At 43.2% G+C, this 12,090-nt stretch overlaps 1 protein-coding gene across 15 annotated transcripts in view; it reads left to right on the forward strand.

The window, feature by feature from the left end:
• Nucleotides 1-777: 777 nt before the first annotated feature.
• The window catches only part of RHBDD1 (rhomboid domain containing 1), a 208,987-nt gene continuing 197,674 nt past the window's right edge, over nucleotides 778-12,090 (forward strand). The window contains exons 1-3 of one of the 15 annotated variants that reach the window (XM_044937903.2): nucleotides 778-1,042; nucleotides 3,088-3,255; nucleotides 11,206-11,320. The gene's annotated coding sequence lies outside the window, so the exon portion shown is untranslated. Of the gene's footprint in view, nucleotides 1,075-1,102; nucleotides 1,249-3,087; nucleotides 3,256-11,205; nucleotides 11,321-12,090 lie in introns of those variants that run through there. The other 14 variants (XM_044937902.2, XM_044937907.2, XM_044937908.2 and 11 more) reach the window with 14 other exon arrangements.

Consider the following 12,090-nt stretch of genomic DNA (forward strand, 5'->3'; position numbering starts at 1 on the left):
CCAAACTCCAAAATACACATTTCCATGAAGAATTCTTGCAATACATAATAACAAACGATAATCAAAAGGCTTCTGATTTAGGCAGTTTTTAAGTAGACTATCTAAACACAGCTGCTACAACTTTCAACAAATACAGGGCAGCATAGAACCACCTACTCTTGGTTTCTTCCTTGGAAAACACGTTATTGTCCCCTTAGTTATTATATTGTATGAAATACAGCATTTAACTTAACCTGACTCCTACAATCGAACATAAAACTTGCTCCAGGGCAGAAATGGATCCATAATCAAAATAACATCAAATGATACATTAACAAAAATTACTTAACACCTAAAGCCTTAAAATGGCAAATGAACTTCGAAATGTAGCCTCAAGCGCAAGCTCTAGGGAGTGAAATGTACACCCACAATGCTGTTTTGCTAGCTTGCTTTGTAACCACGGGTTCCGCCCTGAGGGTCGGCTGCTCCTCGGCATCTGATAACTCATGAACAGGTGTCTCTTCCGCCATCCAGTCCACGTGTGTTACTCTTCCACACAGCAGGTCTTGAGCCTGTGGGAGGGCTCGGAAGGGCAGTTTCTCAGCCCCGATCAGGCCTACTCCATCCCACCTCCAGGTACTCGAATGCAGGCCATTCACTTGCTTTACGCATGACAGGCAGCCAACAGTTACTTATGGCAGAAGGAATATTATTATCTAGGTGTCACTTGGAGCTTGGAAGATGAGTGGAAGGTACAAACCCTCCACACTATGCTCGGCCGCAGCCCTTTCCCTGTCGCGTCCTAGGAGCGTCCTCCAAGCCACCAACACCGCTCGCGGTCCCTCGGGGAAACCTGCGAGGAAGAGCGCGCACGTGCGCGCAACTGAGCATGCGCCGTGGCCCGCCCACTGGGCGAAGGCAGTAGAAGCGACGTTGCAAAGTCAACTGCTCTCTCTCCCCGCCCCCAGGCCGCCGGGACCTGGAGCGACCGGGAGCCGGCGCCCGTGCGTGATGACGTACTTGCTCGCGAAGACGTGGGGACGCAGGCGGGCCGTAAGAGAGCGTGAGTTTCCGCGTCTGTTCGTCGCCGCTCTGGTAGTCCAGTCGGGGCCGCGGGCGCGGGCGGCTGTGGTGGGGCTAGGGCTGCGGGTGGCTGTCGGCGCTTACTTGCGACACGAGCTGGGGCGGGGTTGGAGGCCCAGCCTCCGCATCCAGGGATCTCTCGGCCGGTCCGAGAATGGGGATTTCCTGGAGCAACTCTATCTGAAGGTCTAACCGTCTTCACCCTACGTCTCTGCCTGAGGCCGATCGCACCGGGAAGGACGGGCAGAGGCGCTGGGAGGATGGGATCGTTGGTTTCGGGGAGAGGGGGTGGTTAAAGGATCCCTTACGAAAGCGGGAAGTTTAAAGTGGTGTTGCATCAGCAGTGGCTTGTGGTTTCAGTTTCTCTTGTAAAGAGGAACTCTTTCTCTGCACCTGTGTTTGGCCAACAATCCTAACCTGAGTAGTGATATTTCCCTTAATAGGGGACAGAAAGTAAACTAAGTGTACACAACCCTTTTATGTCCAGGCCTTATAAACCTATTCAAAAACGGATCCTATGCGTGTATGTTTTTCTAAACCAAGCATAAGCTCTCTTGAAGACTCAGGGTTACCAGCACAATAAATTATTGCGTAGTCATGACTGAGTCATCGAGATGGGTAGGCCCTTTTGCAGTGACAGCTGGACTTTGCGGCTTTTTGGGGGTCTTTTTTTTGTTGTTGTCCTTTGGAATTACTTCTTAAAAATCTGTCTGATGTCTCACATTTATATGACACACTTTTCTGGTTCTAATAACTTGAATCTAAAGCTTCTACTAATTTGCTGCTGGTGTGGCATGGGTTTGGAAAACAAGTCATCTTAGAAGAATGCAGTGCATTGCGTTCCTAAGTTGTCTCAGGATTACTGGCATCAACAACACCTGGTAACTTGTTGGAACTGCAAAGTGAAGAGTCTTACCCCAAACTCCATGAATCAGAAATCTGTTTTAAGGAGATTGCCAACTGATCCCAGTACACCTGGGTGCTAAAGTTTGAGAAATGCTGGCGGGACTGATAAAGAGCAGCCAGCCATTGTGGAGTCACAGAATGGAATTTGAATCCAGGTGAAGCCTTTCCTACCTGTAGGACCTTGGACTGAAGTGAAGTGAAGTCGCTCGGTCGTGCCCGACTCTTTGCGACCCCATGGACAGTAGCCTGCACCAAGCTCCTCTGTCCATGGGATTTTCTAGGCAAGAGTACTGGAGTGGGTTGCCGTTTCCTTCTCCAGGGAAGCTTCCCAACCCAGGGATCGAACCCAGGTCTCCTGCATTGTAGACAAACGCTTTACAGTCTGAGCCACCAGGGAAGTCTGTAGGACCTTGGACTAGTTACAGATAACTTCATAAGGCTGTGGGTATTCTTTGTGAAAATTCAGGAAAAATGTTTTAACACAAATGGAAAACAGATGAGATGTTATTAAGTAATTTGTTAGAATGAGATGTTAAGTAATTTGCCTAAAATAAGTACATAGATTGTGCTAGAAGGATTCTTCTTTGGTTTAGATGTGAGTTGTAGTGCACAAATATTGTGCCTCTGCTGCTGCTTAGAGGGCATTTTGTTTATGGATTCTCATTGTGTTGTATACAGTTGAGGTAGTCCAGTGTAGGATATTCAGTTAATACCTATGCTATGGTGTATTTAAGAACCGCATTAGTAATTGTGTTAAAGAGTAGTTTTTAATTCTTCGGCCTTTTGGTCTTTCCCAACCTTCTTTTGCCCCAGAACTTGTTCAAAAAAAAAAAAAGTAAAGTGGATAACTGACCATAGACCAGCCTCAGCCTTAGAGTTGAGAAGTCTTAACAGAGCAGTGACTTGAAAACAAAAGGCAAGACTGAAGATGTTTCTCTCCTTATCTTTTTCCCACGTGTCATACAGCTCCACAATATTAGCAGAGAAGGCCTCATCCTATCCACTTATCTCTGTTTTCTGGAGGCATCACAGGAATTAAGTTAGATATGCCCTCCATCCACTGTTTTCACCAAACATCAGTTGCGGTGTTTGCTTACAACTTTTTCCTTCCCTTTTCAGGGCGTCAGTGTTGGGGGTATATAGAGAAGTATTCAGGACCTGAAGCAGCTGCCCTAAAGCCTAGACTCACTGTGATGTTGAGAAGAGTGCCACACTGTGGTTGAGACTACACGTCACTTTGATCAGTCTTCTGCTCCTAAGTCCACACTGTGGTTCCTGGGTATTGTGGTGAGTTTTCAGATAAACAGGAGTCAGTGTAGATTTCAGCTCCTATAAGTAGTTTTGTTAATGTTGCTACTAACTTAACACTGTCCCACCATGAAGCCTTCAGTTTTCACAAAGGCCCATTTTTCTTGTCCTCTGTGTCTGAGAGGCAGGTCTCTGTGGTTGGGGTCAGGCAGACCCTGCTTTGAACCCCGCCTCTTGTTACGTACTGATCATGTCCAGTGGACAAGTTAATATCTTCCCAGTATTCATTTCCTCTCCTATAGAGTAGGAGTCATGGTGTGGACGGAGAGGGCAATGGCACCCCACTCCAGTACTCTTGCCTGGAGAATACCATGGACGGAGGAGCCTGGTGGGTTGCAGTCCATGGGGTCGCTAGGAGTCGGACATGACTGAGCGACTTCACTTTCACTTTTCACTTTCATGCACTGGAGAAGGAAATGGCAACCCACTGCAGTGTTCTTGCCTGGAGAATCCCAGGGACGGGGAGCCTGGTGGGCTGCCGTTTATGGGGTCGCACAGAGTCGGACACGACTGAAGTGACTTAGCATAGCATAGCATAGCATGGTGTAGACTACCTTAGGACATTGAATAAAATAAAATCAAGTGCAAAACATGTCTGTTACACTGAGAGGCTCAGGTAACTGGTAAACATTGGACAAGGGAGAAAAGGTAGTAATCACCTCAAATCTAGCTTGATCTCATTCATTGCCTCGTAATATTTTTATACATGAGGTGATTCTGTTAATTACCTAACTGCACTGCTTTTTTCTTTTTTAAAGCAAAATGCTGAGGAGTCAAAGCTTTCACATTATTACGTATGAGAGAAAGCAAACACTTGGAGAAAGTTAAAACTCTAAGCCCAATGGAAGAACACCATTTTCAGGTCTATCACTGTAACAGAGCAACTTTCCTGCATTGTTCTGTGTGTGTACTGAAAGGACAGGGTCAGGATCAGGGGTTAATGTTTAAGTATCTTCAGTTAACAGGGATAGCTAGAGGGAGGGGCACTTGTCACAGGAGATGAGACTTCACTGAAGATGTGCACCAAAGAATAAGAAAATGCTGTCAGCTCTGAAATCATTATTTTGCAATATGGATGCTTAATGATAGCAAAGCGAAAAGTTTTGTGTTCCATTTTTTAAAATACCAAAAATCTCTTGTATTTCTGTGTATATTACATATGAATATGCGAGCACGGAAGGTGTCATTACTAGGTCGTAGTTTTGTTTACTTGGCAATGTATGTAATGTGGGAGTGGGGACAGATAATCCGTACATTATATGTGTATTTGTAAAAATTCTTTTAAAAGCCATTACAGAGATAGAAGTGCCTTAAAAAGATCACCTTTTGTGCTGCAGTTCCAGTCAGTCAGCTAAGCAGGGGACCTCAGGTTTTTGTAGCAGGGGAAACTGTTTAGCAGCATCTTGTAAAGCTCAGGAGCTGAGAGGCTTTGAGAGAGTTTGAAGGGCTTATCCTGAACCTCCTGCAGTGACCCTGCTGAGTCAGAAGGTGTGAAACTCCTCATCTTGGTGTGGAAATCCTCAGGAAATCCTCAAGAAGTCTGGGCGCTGAGAATTCCTTAGTGGGATTCACAAACATGTTCTAAAAACAACTTCCAGCGTTTTCAGCAATGTCAAACATGCCATACATATGCTTCTCTTGCAGAGAAATGAATGGCTATTAGAAAAGAAAAATCCAGCCTTCAACGTGATTATTACAAAAATAGGAATCTAGGCACATTTTTTGAGAAATCATCTGAGGTTTTTTTTTAATAATCCCTCTAAGCTTGTGACATCTGTTAGCACATTTAAAACTATTTAGTATTTTAACTGGCTGTTGTTTAGCTTTATAAGTGACTCAAGGAACAAGAAACAAGGAGTCAGTGGAAATATATTACTTGTGTTTACTGTCCTTTGGTTTTCTGTTGTATGAAAACAGCTGGTTTGCATTTATATGGTAAAAGGTTTTTCTTAAAGAGTTAATTTCCAGTTAAGAGTGAGCTTTCATAAGAAAAATAATCTCAAATGCTAAGTATTTGTTAGATTGTTATTAATAGCGGTAGTAGTATTATCACATTGTCCTTTTTCACACACTGAGGAGGGTTTCCTGGTGACAGCTGGGGTGTGGGGGAGGGGGAGTCACTTTCAATCAACCAGCTGCTCTGTGCAACATCATGATGGTGATATTTCAAAGCCCGTGGATAATTTTGGCTGTATTCAGAAGAGAAAATGTATCAAATTTCTGGGAAGCAATAGATAGTGTGCAAGAGCCCTTGGGGATCTAGCTGGTAGCCAGCTAACAATGTGTGCATTCAGGTTTGCATGTTGGTGTTATTTACCACCTCCTCTTTTGGACATTGTTACATGGATATCATAATTATAAAGCAATAAAGTCTAGTTCCATGGGGGCAGAAGGCTCATTACTTTATGGAGAGGAAGGGAGAATGGAAAACAAACTTTGGGGATGTGCTGTGTGCTCTTACATGACAGGCTATTGCGTTTCTTCTTCTTGATGACGCCAGAAAGTAAGTGGAATTTTCATCATCCATGGATAAAGAAACTGAAGCTCAGCAGGATTGATTATGTGATTTGCCCAAAACCACATACTACTAAGTGTCTAGATTTGACCCCAAATCTGGCTTTAACCCCAGGAATGTTGTTACTACACCAATGGCTGTTTCTTGATTATGCATTTTTTAAATCCAAAGTCACAATATCAGGATAGTTATGAATGAAATTTAGATATAGACGGCAATGACTTCAGTTTTGTATCAATAATATATCAGGGTGTGTGTGTGTTTCCCTTGAGCAAAGTCTCTTGGGCAACACTGTGAAAGAAATTTTGCTACCTTTTTTTATGTTAAAAATACAAGACATTTGCAGTGATGTATATTGTAACGAATCAGTTGTGATGCTGACTTTGAACAGATGTAGGAATAAACATTGTGCCTGCTGCCCAGGTAGTAGAAGTTCCTACACACCAGAGTCTTCAGGTCTTTCTCTTTCCAAGGAATGTTCATGTTGTATTAATAAGGGACCTTTTTGCTTTCTAAACATTCACCCTGTGTTACATCCACCAAATGATGACTTAAAATTTCATCCATTTCTTTTTGTGGAATGGCTCCACTGCTTTGAGTGTCCTGGACATTTCATCTCCCTCCGCGTTGCCCACAGGATAATACTTGATCCAGGACTTTCTTTCTTTCCTCCCATACCCCATAAAGTGTTAGTAGCTCAGTTGTGTCTGACTCTTTGCGACTCCGTGGATTGGGGATTGTAGCCTGCCAGGCTCCTCTGTCCATGCGATTTCCCAGGTAAGAATACTGGAGTGGGTAGCCACTCTCTTCTCCAGGGCATCTTTCCAAACCAGGGATTGAACTGAGGTTTCCTGCATTGTGGGCAGATTCTTTACAGAGCCTTAGAGAAGTCCACATCCCATACTGAATTTTAAAACTTACCTTTGCTATTTTCCAGACACTTAATGCATCTTTATTTGCAGACCTGTTACAGTTCTTTATCACACTGTAATGTTGCTGTTTGTCTGTCTCTCTCTCAAGACTATGGTTGTCTATAAGGACAGTGCTTGTCTGTTAGTAGATGCTCAGATATTTCTTAAATGATGGAATATAGATGAAGATATATTGACTTACATGCTTAGTGCTTTTATTGCTGTAGTTTCGCATTCATTGGTTTTCTTCTCTGGGTTCAGGATTAGAGAAAGGTGGATATTTAGATCTGTTAATGAAGTGCATTGTGGTGGAAAGGAGGGTTAAACCTTTCCACAGAAAAGCATGCAGGATACCTCTGTGTTCCTTTCTGAAGGCTATGAAATTTAAGTCTCTTACCCCCTTTTTCCTTCCCTCTCTGTCTTCCTCCTCTCCTTTCTCCCTCCCTTCCTCCCATGAATCTGAATAATTCATTGTCATAAAGTTCTAGCCAGAAGTTTCTATCAACTGATAACATTTTATTAGGTGTATAGACTAGTCTTACTGTCAATGCAGAACAAAGGGAGTACATCACTTCAGTAATTAGAAGTTTTCCTGAAAAACCATCAATTTTGCATAAGTAGAAGCCACATTTAAGACAATCAGTTCTGCCTTTTGAAATAATGTTCCTTCATTTAGTGTCCAAATTTATGCACCAAGTGTATGACACTGAGAGGGCTTTGCCTTGTGTACGCAGAAGCTGCTTTTGTGCTCACCTCCTCAGCTCTGTGCATGCTTCTTTCTTTGGGAATAGCTTGTGCATGGCCAACCTTTGGGATGCTGCTTATATACCCTCCCAGTTGTGGTTCTCCTGTCAGCTAGAGTGTTGTATGGACTCAATAAAAAATGAGAGTTGGTGATGCTTGAAAGATACTAGGATCTGCTGCTCACCCTTGGCAAATGCCCTAATATCTGGGTAGGGTTCTTCAACTGTGAAAACAGAAGTTAACTAAGTTACTTTGATAACTTGTTCAAGAAAGTGAAAGTTGCTCAGTTGTGTTCAACTCTTAGTGACCCCATGGATTATACAGTCCATGGAATTCTCCAGGCCAGCATACTAAAGAGGGTAGCCATTCTCTTCTCCAGGGGATGTTTCCAACCCCTGGGTCAAACCCAGGTCTCCCACATTGCAGGCAAATTCTTTACCAGCTGAGCCATAAGGGAAGCCCAACTTATTCAAGAACAGGAGATTTAATGGAAATATATAAATAAGCTCAGAAAATCTACAGAAAAGCCAAACACAGGACAGCAGCCAGGTAAGCGCTCGAGGCTTGAGTAGACTTGGGTGAAGTGAAGTGAAGTGAAGTTGCTCAGTCGTGTCCAACTCTTTGCAACCCCGTGGACTGTAGCCCACCAGGCCCCTCTGTCCATGGGATTCTCCAGGTAAGAATACTGGAGTGGGTTGCCATTTCCTTCTCCAGAGTAGACTTGGGTAGATCTGGAAAATTCTTTAATGTTCTGAATATCAGATCCAGAAGCTGTTAGTATCTCTGCACAGGTTTTAGATTCCAGGAAGAGAGCTGTTATTCCAGTTTTGGTCAGTGTCACCCTCGAATCCATGTAGGAAATGCACCCCTGATTTGTGGTCCATCCAGGACCACATCCAATGGGAGTGAAAGCCATCTCTCACCTGTTATTGAAAGAACGAAATTGATGCTGGCCAGACAGCAAAGCAAAACAAACAAACCCAGGCTGTCTCCACCACCTGGTAATTAGCCGATGTCCTCTGTGCCTGAGGAACATGAACATTTCTGATGTCTGGCGTGCCATTCCCCTCTTGACTTGTTCCTATGCTAGGAGGATTTCAGTTCCATAAATAATTCACTAACAGTTCTTACATGCGTTAGTTTAAATGGGGTTATGGCTCTCACCTTTTCACAGACTTCAGGTAAACAAAGAAATCTGGTGTGGCGTGAGCGTGAGCGTGGAATTCCCTAAATCCTCTTGAAGGGAGTGACGGTGGACCGCTGGCATTGCTGCTCCTTGAGCGCCTCCTGGTTGAAGGACCCACGTCTGAAGGGCTGTCAGTTGAAGAACTTTAATGAGCCCTCATTACACTAAAACTTGTAGTCTGTGAGAGAAGGAACCGGCTTATGATTGATACTGGAAATCATAAGTGATGATGGATCAGAATTGGAGTTGGCACTAATTCACCTCACGATGGTGCACAAGTCAAGATTATATACAAAATCCAGTATTTCATTTTTCATGTATAAAGATCATCTAATCAAGAGTATAACACTCTGAAAAGGGGGGGGGGTGGAATTAAACTTTTGCCATCTGACTTTTTTTTTTTTAATCCTAAAATGGAGGCTCATTAAATTCTCAAATGTAATGATTCAGATCATCTTGACAAAAACTCTGGTTTGAAATTTTATTGTTAAATTTATTTTAGTTAAATTTTTTTTTTCTGTTTTGTTATGCCTTCCACATAGCCCATCATGTTTTTTAAAAAAGTGTATAATTGTATCACACAATACAGTTTAAAAATGTAGGATCATAGGTAGCCCAGAAAAAGGCTATTTGGTTACTAAGTTATAAAATCAAGCTTTTTAGAATTTTTAATCAGTTCAGTTCAGTCCCTCAGTCATGTCCGACTCTGTGACCCCAAGAATCGCAGCACACCAGGCCTCCCTGTCCATCACTAACTCCTGGAGTTCACTTAGACTAACATCCATCGAGTCAGTGATGCCATCCAGCCATCTCATCCTCTGTCGTCCCCTTCTCCTCCTGCCCACAATCCCTCCCAGCATCAGAGTCTTTTCCAATGAGTCAGCTCTTCGCATGAGGTGGCCAAAGTACTGGAGTTTCAGCTTTAGCATTATTCCTTCCAAAGAAATCCCAGGGCTGATCTCCTTCAGAATGGACTGGTTGGATCTCCTTGCAGTCCAAGGGACTCGCAGGAGTCTTCTCCAACACCACAGTTCAAAAGCATCAATTATTCGGCTTAAACCTTATTTTATGTGTTTATATGCATTAAAAACCATACCACTTTCCAATTTATGATTTTATATACATAATCTCATTTGAGCTTCACAGTCCCAAATGTGGCTACATTATCTCCTTGTACTGGTGAGAAACCAGCCGTTAGTAACTTTCCTATAAAGTCACATGGCTGGCGTATTTTGGAGCTTTTACCAAAGACCATGCCCTTAACTACTGTCCTAGACTGCATATGTTAACATTACTAGTCCTGTATGTCATTTTGACAAAAAGCACCGTGATGTTTCCTTAGCCAGAGTCTGTCCGTTTACCCCCCCATTCGCTGACAACTTCTTTGTGTTCAGAAACTGTTCAAATGTGTTGTGCCATCCATCATCTTGTGCGTCTGTTTGCTGTGGATGTGGCAGCAGCTCCTGTATTGCAGCAGTGTGCCCTGTGAAGACTTGTCCTTTACGTCTTAGAGCAGCCTGACAGCCTCTCATGTTGAATTCAGCAAGGTTGCTTTTCGCCTAACAAAGCTGAGTGTTGGCTTTCTAGGTGAAAAATAATTAAGTGCTTTTAAAGATGTATTCGATTAACAGGAAGCAGATCTGTGTAAATTAATTATAGCCGTAATGATGTCATAGCCTTGTCTTTTGTTATTAACCAGATAATTGACCAGAAGTTGGAAGCTTATTGTCACTGACAGCGGTTTGACCTTGTATGCTGTCTGGTAGTCACACATGCACAATGCATGTAAATGCAGTCGGCTCATTGAGCTGCATGTGTTGTCAGAACATCTGATCTTGGGTTCTTACTTTCACGCTCCCTTTACTTCTTTGCTGAAATTGTTGCCCTCGAATATTGTACTGATATCTCTTACTAAAAGCATCTGGCCAAACACAGATGTTTTGTGTCATTGAATAATTGTAATCGGTTGTGAAACCTTGACACTCCTAGGACATACAGTCAAGTAAACAAATGCCAAAATTAAATGAGTCTTGGTTTTAAATTCCATGTGAAGGAAGGTGAAACAGCTTTTGGTAGAGAAGACTTAAGGGGGGGAAAATGGGCATATTTGGTAGGTTGAAAGAGAATTTATCCCCTCTTATTCTAGTTTGTCCAAGAAAGTTCAGAGTATATGGTGTTTAGATATTTGAGTGACAAGAGCCTCTAACCTGGGTAGTTTGGGTTACAGAGTGGAATGATAGAAATAAAATACAGAGTGGATGTGGGATAACATTGGCTAAAGAGCAGCAGTTCCTGAATACAGACTGTCCTCCTTCCCACACACTTTAGACTCGAGGAATAGTCAGCTCTGCCAAAAGTGATAGAGGCATTCCCCAAACCACCAGACTGTACAAAATCATGTGGTAAAAACCAGAGAGCTTATGGCGCAAAGGGTGCTAGGAGCAAAACACTCAAAACTTCTATCAGTGGTACCTTTAAAAAAAAAAGATAGGAACCTAATGGTAGCATGGTTTTACACTCCTTAAACGATAAATACAGAAGTACATAAGAAATATGGCACTTTCCCTTCCCAGAGTTCTAAACTGTGCTGTCAGGAGTGGTTGTCAGAAGGACTGAAGCTTGTGAATAACTGTCAAGTGGTGGAGGAAGGATCATCTGGATGGGTGAGTCGTAGCTGGGGACGTGGAGGTGCGTAACTCGTTAAATACGCAGTGAACTTTTGGCCGCTGGTGGGTGTTCAGAGTGTGCAAATGTGTACATTTTATGAATGTCTGTACAGCTTGCTTTAGCAGAGTGCAGTTTCCTGCATTCACTTAGGACTTGCTGATGAAACTGTGCAAATCCGATGCAGACTTTGTATTCAGATTGTTCCCTGATATATCAATATTAACTGCATTTGAACAAATCTGCTTGTTACAAAACAAGCATTATAGCAGAACTGAGCAGCCTAATGCATTTAAATTTCGCTAAGCATATTTTGGGTTTCTGTGGTGGCGCAATGGTGAAGAATCTGCCTGCCAGTGCAGGAGGTGTGGGTTCAATCCCTTTGTCGGGAAGATCCCTTGGAGGAAGAAATAACCGACTTCAGTATTCTTGCCTGGGAAATCCCATGGTCAGAGGAGCCTGGTGGGCTACAGTCCTTGGGGTCACAGAGAATCAGACCTGACTGAGCAGGCACACACAAGCATGTTTCACCTATTTGCTGTCTCTGTGCTAACAGCTTCCCTGGTGGCTAAGATGGTAAAGAATTTGCCTGCAATGAGGGAGACCTGGGTTTGATCCCTGGGTCAGGAGGATCTCCTGGAGAAGGGAAAGACTACCCACTCCAGTATTCTTGCCTGGAGAATTCCAATGACATAGCCTGGCGAGCTACAGCCCATGGGATTGTAAGGAGTTGGACACGACTGAGTGACTAACACAGCACAAATACCTTTCCTCCTTTTATCTGCTTTTTCAAA

This window comes from Bubalus bubalis, chromosome 2 (assembly GCF_019923935.1).
Source record: "Bubalus bubalis isolate 160015118507 breed Murrah chromosome 2, NDDB_SH_1, whole genome shotgun sequence".
Classification (NCBI taxonomy): domain Eukaryota; kingdom Metazoa; phylum Chordata; class Mammalia; order Artiodactyla; family Bovidae; genus Bubalus; species Bubalus bubalis.